The following is a 12,570-nucleotide window of genomic DNA, read 5'->3' on the forward strand; positions in this document are numbered from 1 at the left end:
GATTAAACCAATATTAAACTGCGCAACCACGTGGAACTACGTGATTCACGTGTAAGGCTTTTATTAGGCATCAAAATGCCATATCACAGCGTTTGGAGTCCCGTGCGCGTATTTGACGGTGTCTTCAAGCTGTGACGCAACGAAAAACCGCTTGGGAAGTCGTAGTCCATTGAGAGTGGAAGGATTAGACCAATGGTAAACTGCGCAGGCACGTGGAACCACTTGATTTACGTGAAAGGACTTTTTTAGGCATCAAAAGGCCATATTGCGGCCTTTAGAGGTCTCTTAGCGTGGTTGACGGTGTTATAAAGCCATGGGGCAATGGAAAGCCACTTCGGACGTCGTAGTCCATTAAGAGTGGAAGGATTAGAGCAATGGTAATCTCCGCAGGCACGTGGAACCACTTGATCTACGTGAAAGGACTTAATTAGGCGTCAAATGGCCATATTACGGCCTTTAGAGGTCTCTTAGCGTGGTTGAGGGTGTTATAAAGCCATGGGGCAATGGAAAGACACTTCGGACGTCGTAGTCCATTAAGAGTGGAAGGATTAGAGCAATGGTAACCTGCGCAGGCACGTGGAGCAACGTGATTTACGCGTAAGGCCTTTGTTAGAAGTCAAAAGGCCATATTACGGTCGTTCGAGGCTTGTTAGCGTTGTTGACGGTGTTATTACGCCATGGCGCAATGGAAGACGACTTGGAGCGTCTTAGGCCATTGACAACAGAAGGATTAGACCAATGGTAACCTGCGCAGTCACGTGGAACCACGTGATTTACGTGTAAGGCCTTAATAATGCGTCGAAATGCCACATTACCGTCTTTAGAGGCCGGTTTAGAGGACCGTGCGCGTAGTTAACGGTGTTTTAAAGCTGTGACGCAACGGAAAACCACTTGGGACGTCGTAGTCCATAGAGACTGGAATGATTACACCAATGGTAACCTGCGCAGGCACGTGGAACCACTTGACTTACGTGAAAGGATTTTATTAGGCGTCAAAAGGCCATATTACGGTCGTTCGAGGCTTGTTAGCGTAGTTGACGGTGTTATTACGCCATGGCGCAATGGAAAACGACTTAGAACGTCTTAGGCCATTGACAACAGAAGGATTAGACCAATGGTAACCTGCGCAGTCACGTGAAACCACGTGATTTACGTGTAAGGCCTTAATTAGGCGTCAAAATGCCACATTACCGTCTTTAGAGGCCCGTGCGCGTAGCTGACGGTGTTTTAAAGCCATGGCGCAACAAAAAATCACTTGGGACGTCGAAGTCCATTGAGAGAGGAAGGATTAGACCAACATTAACCTGCGCAAGCACGTGGAACTACGTGATTTACGTGTAAGGCTTTTATTAGGCATCAGAAGGCCATATTACACCGTTTAGAGGACCGTGCGCGTACTTAACGGTGTTTTAAAGCTGTGACGCAACGGAAAACAACTTGGGACGTCGTAGTCCATTGAGAGTGGAAGGATTAGACCAATAATAACCTGCGCAAGCACGTGGAACCATTGATTTACGTGTAAGGCCTTTATTATGCACCAAAATGCCATATTACAGCGTTTGGAGGCCCGTGTGCGTATTTGACGGTGTCTTCAAGCTGTGACGCAACGAAAAACCACTTGGGACGTCTTAGTCCATTGAGAGTGGAGGGATTAGACAAATGGTAACCTGCGCAGGCACGTGGAACCACTTGATTTACGTGAAAGGCCTTTATTAGGCGTCAAAAGGCCATATTACGGCCTTTAAAAGACTCTTTGCGTGGTTGACGGTGTTATAAAGCCATGGGGCAATGGAAAGACACTTCGGACGTCGTAGTCCATTAAGAGTGGAAGGATTAGAGCAATGGTAACCTGCGCAGGCACGTGGAGCAACGTGATTTACGTGTAAGGCCTTTGTTAGAAGTCAAAAGGCCATATTACGGTCGTTCGAGGCTTGTTAGCGTAGTTGACGGTGTTATTACGCCATGGCGCAATGGAAAACGACTTGGAACGTCTTAGGCCATTGACAACAGAAGGATTAGACCAATGGTAACCTGTGCAGTCACGTGAAACCACGTGATTTACGTGTAAGGCCTTAATTAGGCGTCAAAATGCCACATTACCGTCTTTAGAGGCCTGTGCGCGTAGCTGACGGTGTTTTAAAGCCATGGCGCAACAAAAAATCACTTGGGACGTCGAAGTCCATTGAGAGAGGAAGGATTAGACCAATATTAACCTGCACAAGCACGTAGAACTACGTGATTTACGTGTAAGGCTTTTATTAGGCATCAGAAGGCCATATTACACCGTTTAGAGGACCGTGCGCGTACTTAACGGTGTTTTAAAGCTGTGACGCAACGGAAAACAACTTGGGACGTCGTAGTCCATTGAGAGTGGAAGGATTAGACCAATAATAACCTGCGCAAGCACGTGGAACCATTGATTTACGTGTAAGGCCTTTATTATGCACCAAAATGCCATATTACAGCGTTTGGAGGCCCGTGTGCGTATTTGACGGTGTCTTCAAGCTGTGACGCAACGAAAAACCACTTGGGACGTCTTAGTCCATTGAGAGTGGAGGGATTAGACCAATGGTAACCTGCGCAGGCACGTGGAACCACTTGATTTACGTGAAAGGCCTTTATTAGGCGTCAAAAGGCCATATTACGGCCTTTAGAAGACTCTTTGCGTGGTTGACGGTGTTATAAAGCCATGGGGCAATGGAAAGACACTTCGGACGTCGTAGTCCATTAAGAGTGGAAGGATTAGAGCAATGGTAACCTGCGCAGGCACGTGGAGCAACGTGATTTACGTGTAAGGCCTTTGTTAGAAGTCAAAAGGCCATATTACGGTCGTTTGAGGCTTGTTAGCGTAGTTGACGGTGTTATTACGCCATGGCGCAATGGAAAACGACTTGGAACGTCTTAGGCCATTGACAACAGCAGGATTAGAGCAATGGTAACCTGCGCAGGCACGTGGAGCAACGTGATTTACGTGTAAGGCCTTTGTTAGAAGTCAAAAGGCCATATTACGGTCGTTCGAGGCTTGTTAGCGTAGTTGACGGTGTTATTACGCCATGGCGCAATGGAAAACGACTTGGAACGTCTTAGGCCATTGACAACAGCAGGATTAGACCAATGGTAACCTGCGCAGTCACGTGAAACCACGTGATTTACGTGTAAGGCCTTAATTAGGCGTCAAAATGCCACATTACCGTCTTTAGAGGCCCGTGCGCGTAGCTGACGGTGTTTTAAAGCTGTGACGCAACGGAAAACAACTTGGGACGTCGTAGTCCATTGAGAGTGGAAGGATTAGACCAATAATAACCTGCACAAGCACGTGGAACCATTGATTTACGTGTAAGGCCTTTATTATGCACCAAAATGCCATATTACAGCGTTTGGAGGCCCGTGTGCGTATTTGACGGTGTCTTTAAGCTGTGACGCAACGAAAAACCACTTGGGACGTCTTAGTCCATTGAGAGTGGAGGGATTAGACCAATGGTAACCTGCGCAGGCACGTGGAACCACTTGATTTACGTGAAAGGCCTTTATTAGGCGTCAAAAGGCCATATTACGGCCTTTAGAAGACTCTTTGCGTGGTTGACGGTGTTATAAAGCCATGGGGCAATGGAAAGACACTTCGGACGTCGTAGTCCATTAAGAGTGGAAGGATTAGAGCAATGGTAACCTGCGCAGGCACGTGGAGCAACGTGATTTACGTGTAAGGCCTTTGTTAGAAGTCAAAAGGCCATATTACGGTCGTTCGAGGCTTGTTAGCGTAGTTGACGGTGTTATTACGCCATGGCGCAATGGAAAACGACTTGGAACGTCTTAGGCCATTGACAACAGAAGGATTAGACCAATGGTAACCTGCGCAGTCACGTGAAACCACGTGATTTACGTGTAAAGCCTTAATTAGGCGTCAAAATGCCACATTACCGTCTTTAGAGGCCCGTGCGCGTAGCTGACGGTGTTTTAAAGCCATGGCGCAACAAAAAATCACTTGGGACGTCGAAGTCCATTGAGAGAGGAAGGATTAGACCAATATTAACCTGCACAAGCACGTAGAACTACGTGATTTACGTGTAAGGCTTTTATTAGGCATCAGGAGGCCATATTACACCGTTTAGAGGACCGTGCGCGTACTTAACGGTGTTTTAAAGCCGTGACGCAATGGAAAACCACTTGGGACGTCGTAGTCCATTGAGAGTAGAAGCATTAGACCAATGGTAACCTGCACAGGCACGTGGAATCAGGTCATTTACGTGCAAGGCTTTTATTAAGCATAAAAAGGCCATATTACAGTAGTTAGAGGCCTGTAAACGTAGTTGACGGTGTTAAAGGGGTATGCCGCATTGGAAAGCCACTTCGGACGTCGTAGTCGATTGAGAGTGGAAGGATTAGACCAATGGTAACCTACGCAGGCGCGTGGAGCCACTTGATTTACGTGTAAGGCCTTTATTAGGCATCCAGATGCCATATTACACCGTTTAGAGGACCGTGCGCGTAGTTAACGGTGTTATAAAGCCGTGACGCAACGGAAAACCACTTGGGACGTCGTAGTCCATTGAGAGTGGAAGGATTAGACCAATGGTAACATACGCAGGCGCGTGGAGCCACTTGATTTACGTGTAAGGCCTTTATTAGACATCAAAATGCCATATTACACCGTTTACAGGACCGTGCGCGTAGTTAACGGTGTTATAAAGCCGTGACGCAACGGAAAACCACTTGGAACGTCGTAGTCCATTGAGAGTGGAAGGATTAGACCAATGGTAACCTGCGCAGGCACGTGGAACCTCTTGATTTACGTGTAAGGCCTTTATTAGGCGTCAAAAGGCCGTACTACGGCCTTTAGAGGGTTCTTGGCGTAGTTGACGGTGTTATAAAGCCACGGCGCAATGGAAAACGGCTTCGGACGTCGTAGGCCATTGAGAGTGGAAGGATTAGACCAATAATAACCTACGCAAGCACGTGGAACCACTTGATTTACGTGTAAGGCCTTTATTAGGCACCAAAATGCCATATTACCGTCTTTAGAGGCCGGTGCGCGTAGGTAACGGTGTTTTAAAGCCATGGCGCAACAGAAAATCACTTGGGACATCGAAGTCCATTTAGAGTGGAAAGATTAGACCAATATTAACCTGCGCAAGCACGTGGAACTACGTGATTTACGTGTAAGGCTTTTATTAGGCATCAGAAGGCCATATTACAGCGTTTAGAGGACCGTGCGCGTAGTTAACGGTGTTTTATAGCTGTGACGCAACGGAAAACCACTTGGGACGTCGAAGTCCATTGAGAGAGGAAGGATTAGACCAATATTAACCTGCGCAAGCACGTGGAACTACGTGATTTACGTGTAAGGCTTTTATTAGGCATCAGAAGGCCATATTACACCGTTCAGAGGACCGTGCGCGTACTTAACGGTGTTTTAAAGCTGTGACGCAACGGAAAACAACTTGGGACGTCGTAGTCCATTGAGAGTGGAAGGATTAGACCAATAATAACCTGCGCAAGCACGTGGAACCATTGATTTACGTGTAAGGCCTTTATTATGCACCAAAATGCCATATTACAGCGTTTGGAGGCCCGTGCGCGTATTTGACGGTGTCTTCAAGCTGTGACTCAACGAAAAACCACTTGGGACGTCGTAGTCCATTGAGAGAGGAAGGATTAGACCAATGGTAAACTGCGCAGGCACGTGGAACCACTTGATTTACGTGAAAGGACTTTTTTCGGCATCAAAAGGCCATATTGCGGCCTTTAAAGGTCTCTTAGCGTGGTTGACGGTGTTATAAAGCCATGGGGCAATGGAAAGCCACTTCGGACGTCGTAGTCCATTAAGAGTGGAAGGATTAGAGCAATGGTAACCTGCGCAGGCACGTGGAGCAACGTGATTTACGTGTAAGGCCTTTGTTAGAAGTCAAAAGGCCATATTACGGTTGTTCGAGGCTTGTTAGCGTAGTTGACGGTGTTATTACGCCATGGCGCAATGGAAAACGACTTGGAACGTCTTAGGCCATTGACAACAGAAGGATTAGACCAATGGTAATCTGCGCAGTCACGTGAAACCACGTGATTTACGTGTAAGGCCTTAATTAGGCGTCAAAATGCCACATTACCCTCTTTAGAGGCCCGTGCGCGTAGCTGACGGTGTTTTAAAGCCATGGCGCAACAAAAAATCACTTGGGACGTCGAAGTCCATTGAGAGAGGAAGGATTAGACCAATATTAACCTGCGCAAGCTCGTGGAACTACGTGATTTAAGTGTAAGGCTTTTATTAGGCATCAGAAGGCCATATTACACCGTTTAGAGAACCGTGCGCGTACTTAACGGTGTTTTAAAGCTGTGACGCAACGGAAAACCACTTGGGACGTCGTAGTCCATTGAGAGTAGAAGCATTAGACCAATGGTAACCTGCGCAGGCACGTGGAATCACGTCATTTACGTGCAAGGCTTTTATTAAGCATAAAAAGGCCATATTACAGTAGTTAGAGGCCTGTAAACGTAGTTGACGGTGTTATAAAGCCGTGACGCAACGGAAAACCACTTGGGACGTCGTAGTCCATTGAGACTGGAAGGATTAGACCAATGGTAACCTGCGCAGGCACGTGGAACCTCTTGATTTACGTGTAAGGCCTTTATTAGGCGTCAAAAGGCCGTACTACGGCCTTTAGAGGGTTCTTAGCGTAGTTGACGGTGTTATAAAGCCATGGCGCAATGGAAAACGGCTTCGGACGTCGTAGTCCATTGAGAGTGGAAGGATTAGACCAATAATAACCTGTGCAAGCACGTGGAACCACTTGATTTACGTGTAAGGCCTTTATTAGGCACCAAAATGCCATATTACAGCGTTTGGAGGCCCGTGCGCGTGTTTGACGGTGTCTTCAAGCTGTGACGCAACGAAAAACCACTTGGGAAGTCGTAGTCCATTGAGAGTGGAAGGATTAGACCAATGGTAAACTGCGCAGGCACGTGGAACCACTTGATTTACGTGAAAGGACTTTTTTAGGCATCAAAAGGCCATATTGCGGCCTTTAGAGGTCTCTTAGGGTGGTTGACGGTGTTATAAAGCCATGGGGCAATGGAAAGCCACTTCGGACGTCGTAGTCCATTAAGAGTGAAAGGAATAGAGCAATGGTAACCTGCGCAGGCACGTGGAGCAACGTGATTTACGTGTAAGGCCTTTGTTAGAAGTCAAAAGGCCATATTACGGTCGTTCGAGGCTTGTTAGCGTAGTTGACGGTGTTATTAAGCTATGGCGCAATGGAGGACGAATTGGAACGTCTTAGGCCATTGACAACAGAAGGATTAGACCAATGGTAACCTGCGCAGGCACGTGGAACTACTTGATTTACGTGAAAGGCCTTTATTAGGCGTCAAAAGGCCATATTACGGCCTTTAGAGGCCCGTGCGCGTAGCTGACGGAGTTTTAAAGCCATGGGGCAACAGAAAATCACTTGGGACGTCGAAGTCCATTGAGAGTGGAAAGATTAAACCAATATTAAACTGCGCAACCACGTGGAACTACGTGATTCACGTGTAAGGCTTTTATTAGGCATCAAAATGCCATATCACAGCGTTTGGAGTCCCGTGCGCGTATTTGACGGTGTCTTAAAGCTGTGACGCAACGGAAAACAACTTGGGACGTCGTATTTCATTGAGAGTAGAAGCATTAGACCAATGGTAACCTGCGCAGGCACGTGGAATCACGTCATTTACGTGCAAGGCTTTTATTAAGCATAAAAAGGCCGTACTACGGCCTTTAGAGGGTTCTCAGCGTAGTTGACGGTGTTATAAAGCCATGGCGCAATGGAAAACGGCTTCGGACGTCGTAGTCCATTGAGAGTGGAAGGATTAGACCAATAATAACCTGCGCAAGCACGTGGAACCACTTGATTTACGTGTAAGGCCTTTATTAGGCACAAAATGCCATATTACAGCATTTGGAGGCCCGTGCGCGTATTTGACGGTGTCTTCAAGCTGTGACGCAACGAAAAACCGCTTGGGAAGTCGTAGTCCATTGAGAGTGGAAGGATTAGACCAATGGTAAACTGCGCAGGCACGTGGAACCACTTGATTTACGTGAAAGGACTTTTTTAGGCATCAAAAGGCCATATTGCGGCCTTTAGAGGTCTCTTAGCGTGGTTGACGGTGTTATAAAGCCATGGGGCAATGGAAAGCCACTTCGGACGTCGTAGTCCATTAAGAGTGGAAGGATTAGAGCAATGGTAACCTGCGCAGGCACGTGGAACCACTTGATCTACGTGAAAGGACTTAATTAGGCGTCAAATGGCCATATTACGGCCTTTAGAGGTCTCTTAGCGTGGTTGAGGGTGTTATAAAGCCATGGGGCAATGGAAAGACACTTCGGACGTCGTAGTCCATTAAGAGTGGAAGGATTAGAGCAATGGTAACCTGCGCAGGCACGTGGAGCAACGTGATTTACGCGTAAGGCCTTTGTTAGAAGTCAAAAGGCCATATTACGGTCGTTCGAGGCTTGTTAGCGTTGTTGACGGTGTTATTACGCCATGGCGCAATGGAAGACGACTTGGAGCGTCTTAGGCCATTGACAACAGAAGGATTAGACCAATGGTAACCTGCGCAGTCACGTGGAACCACGTGATTTATGTGTAAGGCCTTAATAATGCGTCGAAATGCCACATTACCGTCTTTAGAGGCCGGTTTAGAGGACCGTGCGCGTAGTTAACGGTGTTTTAAAGCTGTGACGCAACGGAAAACCACTTGGGACGTCGTAGTCCATAGAGACTGGAATGATTACACCAATGGTAACCTGCGCAGGCACGTGGAACCACTTGACTTACGTGAAAGGATTTTATTAGGCGTCAAAAGGCCATATTACGGCCTTTAGAAGTCTCTTAGCGTGGTTGACGGTGTTATAAAGCCATGGGGCAATGGAAAGCCACTTCGGACGTAGTAGTCCATTAAGAGTGGAAGGATTAGAGCAATGGTAACCTGCGCAGGCACGTGGAGCAACGTGATTTACGTGTAAGGCCTTTGTTAGAAGTCAAAAGGCCATATTACGGTCGTTCGAGGCTTGTTAGCGTAGTTGACGGTGTTATTACGCCATGGCGCAATGGAAAACGACTTAGAACGTCTTAGGCCATTGACAACAGAAGGATTAGACCAATGGTAACCTGCGCAGTCACGTGAAACCACGTGATTTACGTGTAAGGCCTTAATTAGGCGTCAAAATGCCACATTACCGTCTTTAGAGGCCCGTGCGCGTAGCTGACGGTGTTTTAAAGCCATGGCGCAACAAAAAATCACTTGGGACGTCGAAGTCCATTGAGAGAGGAAGGATTAGACCAACATTAACCTGCCCAAGCACGTGGAACTACGTGATTTACGTGTAAGGCTTTTATTAGGCATCAGAAGGCCATATTACACCGTTTAGAGGACCGTGCGCGTACTTAACGGTGTTTTAAAGCTGTGACGCAACGGAAAACAACTTGGGACGTCGTAGTCCATTGAGAGTGGAAGGATTAGACCAATAATAACCTGCGCAAGCACGTGGAACCATTGATTTACGTGTAAGGCCTTTATTATGCACCAAAATGCCATATTACAGCGTTTGGAGGCCCGTGTGCGTATTTGACGGTGTCTTCAAGCTGTGACGCAACGAAAAACCACTTGGGACGTTTTAGTCCATTGAGAGTGGAGGGATTAGACCAATGGTAACCTGCGCAGGCACGTGGAACCACTTGATTTACGTGAAAGGCCTTTATTAGGCGTCAAAAGGCCATATTACGGCCTTTAAAAGACTCTTTGCGTGGTTGACGGTGTTATAAAGCCATGGGGCAATGGAAAGACACTTCGGACGTCGTAGTCCATTAAGAGTGGAAGGATTAGAGCAATGGTAACCTGCGCAGGCACGTGGAGCAACGTGATTTACGTGTAAGGCCTTTGTTAGAAGTCAAAAGGCCATATTACGGTCGTTCGAGGCTTGTTAGCGTAGTTGACGGTGTTATTACGCCATGGCGCAATGGAAAACGACTTGGAACGTCTTAGGCCATTGACAACAGAAGGATTAGACCAATGGTAACCTGCGCAGTCACGTGAAACCACGTGATTTACGTGTAAGGCCTTAATTAGGCGTCAAAATGCCACATTACCGTCTTTAGAGGCCTGTGCGCGTAGCTGACGGTGTTTTAAAGCCATGGCGCAACAAAAAATCACTTGGGACGTCGAAGTCCATTGAGAGAGGAAGGATTAGACCAATATTAACCTGCACAAGCACGTAGAACTACGTGATTTACGTGTAAGGCTTTTATTAGGAATCAGAAGGCCATATTACACCGTTTAGAGGACCGTGCGCGTACTTAACGGTGTTTTAAAGCTGTGACGCAACGGAAAACAACTTGGGACGTCGTAGTCCATTGAGAGTGGAAGGATTAGACCAATAATAACCTGCGCAAGCACGTGGAACCATTGATTTACGTGTAAGGCCTTTATTATGCACCAAAATGCCATATTACAGCGTTTGGAGGCCCGTGTGCGTATTTGACGGTGTCTTCAAGCTGTGACGCAACGAAAAACCACTTGGGACGTCTTAGTCCATTGAGAGTGGAGGGATTAGACCAATGGTAACCTGCGCAGGCACGTGGAACCACTTGATTTACGTGAAAGGCCTTTATTAGGCGTCAAAAGGCCATATTACGGCCTTTAGAAGACTCTTTGCGTGGTTGACGGTGTTATAAAGCCATGGGGCAATGGAAAGACACTTCGGACGTCGTAGTCCATTAAGAGTGGAAGGATTAGAGCAATGGTAACCTGCGCAGGCACGTGGAGCAACGTGATTTACGTGTAAGGCCTTTGTTAGAAGTCAAAAGGCCATATTACGGTCGTTCGAGGCTTGTTAGCGTAGTTGACGGTGTTATTACGCCATGGCGCAATGGAAAACGACTTGGAACGTCTTAGGCCATTGACAACAGCAGGATTAGAGCAATGGTAACCTGCGCAGGCACGTGGAGCAACGTGATTTACGTGTAAGGCCTTTGTTAGAAGTCAAAAGGCCATATTACGGTCGTTCGAGGCTTGTTAGCGTAGTTGACGGTGTTATTACGCCATGGCGCAATGGAAAACGACTTGGAACGTCTTAGGCCATTGACAACAGCAGGATTAGACCAATGGTAACCTGCGCAGTCACGTGAAACCACGTGATTTACGTGTAAGGCCTTAATTAGGCGTCAAAATGCCACATTACCGTCTTTAGAGGCCCGTGCGCGTAGCTGACGGTGTTTTAAAGCTGTGACGCAACGGAAAACAACTTGGGACGTCGTAGTCCATTGAGAGTGGAAGGATTAGACCAATGGTAACCTACGCAGGCGCGTGGAGCCACTTGATTTACGTGTAAGGCCTTTATTAGGCATCCAGATGCCATATTACACCGTTTAGAGGACCGTGCGCGTAGTTAACGGTGTTATAAAGCCGTGACGCAACGGAAAACCACTTGGGACGTCGTAGTCCATTGAGAGTGGAAGGATTAGACCAATGGTAACATACGCAGGCGCGTGGAGCCACTTGATTTACGTGTAAGGCCTTTATTAGACATCAAAATGCCATATTACACCGTTTACAGGACCGTGCGCGTAGTTAACGGTGTTATAAAGCCGTGACGCAACGGAAAACCACTTGGAACGTCGTAGTCCATTGAGAGTGGAAGGATTAGACCAATGGTAACCTGCGCAGGCACGTGGAACCTCTTGATTTACGTGTAAGGCCTTTATTAGGCGTCAAAAGGCCGTACTACGGCCTTTAGAGGGTTCTTGGCGTAGTTGACGGTGTTATAAAGCCACGGCGCAATGGAAAACGGCTTCGGACGTCGTAGGCCATTGAGAGTGGAAGGATTAGACCAATAATAACCTACGCAAGCACGTGGAACCACTTGATTTACGTGTAAGGCCTTTATTAGGCACCAAAATGCCATATTACCGTCTTTAGAGGCCGGTGCGCGTAGGTAACGGTGTTTTAAAGCCATGGCGCAACAGAAAATCACTTGGGACATCGAAGTCCATTTAGAGTGGAAAGATTAGACCAATATTAACCTGCGCAAGCACGTGGAACTACGTGATTTACGTGTAAGGCTTTTATTAGGCATCAGAAGGCCATATTACAGCGTTTAGAGGACCGTGCGCGTAGTTAACGGTGTTTTATAGCTGTGACGCAACGGAAAACCACTTGGGACGTCGAAGTCCATTGAGAGAGGAAGGATTAGACCAATATTAACCTGCGCAAGCACGTGGAACTACGTGATTTACGTGTAAGGCTTTTATTAGGCATCAGAAGGCCATATTACACCGTTCAGAGGACCGTGCGCGTACTTAACGGTGTTTTAAAGCTGTGACGCAACGGAAAACAACTTGGGACGTCGTAGTCCATTGAGAGTGGAAGGATTAGACCAATAATAACCTGCGCAAGCACGTGGAACCATTGATTTACGTGTAAGGCCTTTATTATGCACCAAAATGCCATATTACAGCGTTTGGAGGCCCGTGCGCGTATTTGACGGTGTCTTCAAGCTGTGACTCAACGAAAAACCACTTGGGACGTCTTAGTCCATTGAGAGTG

This window comes from Hydractinia symbiolongicarpus, chromosome 13 (genome assembly GCF_029227915.1).
Source record: "Hydractinia symbiolongicarpus strain clone_291-10 chromosome 13, HSymV2.1, whole genome shotgun sequence".
Classification (NCBI taxonomy): domain Eukaryota; kingdom Metazoa; phylum Cnidaria; class Hydrozoa; order Anthoathecata; family Hydractiniidae; genus Hydractinia; species Hydractinia symbiolongicarpus.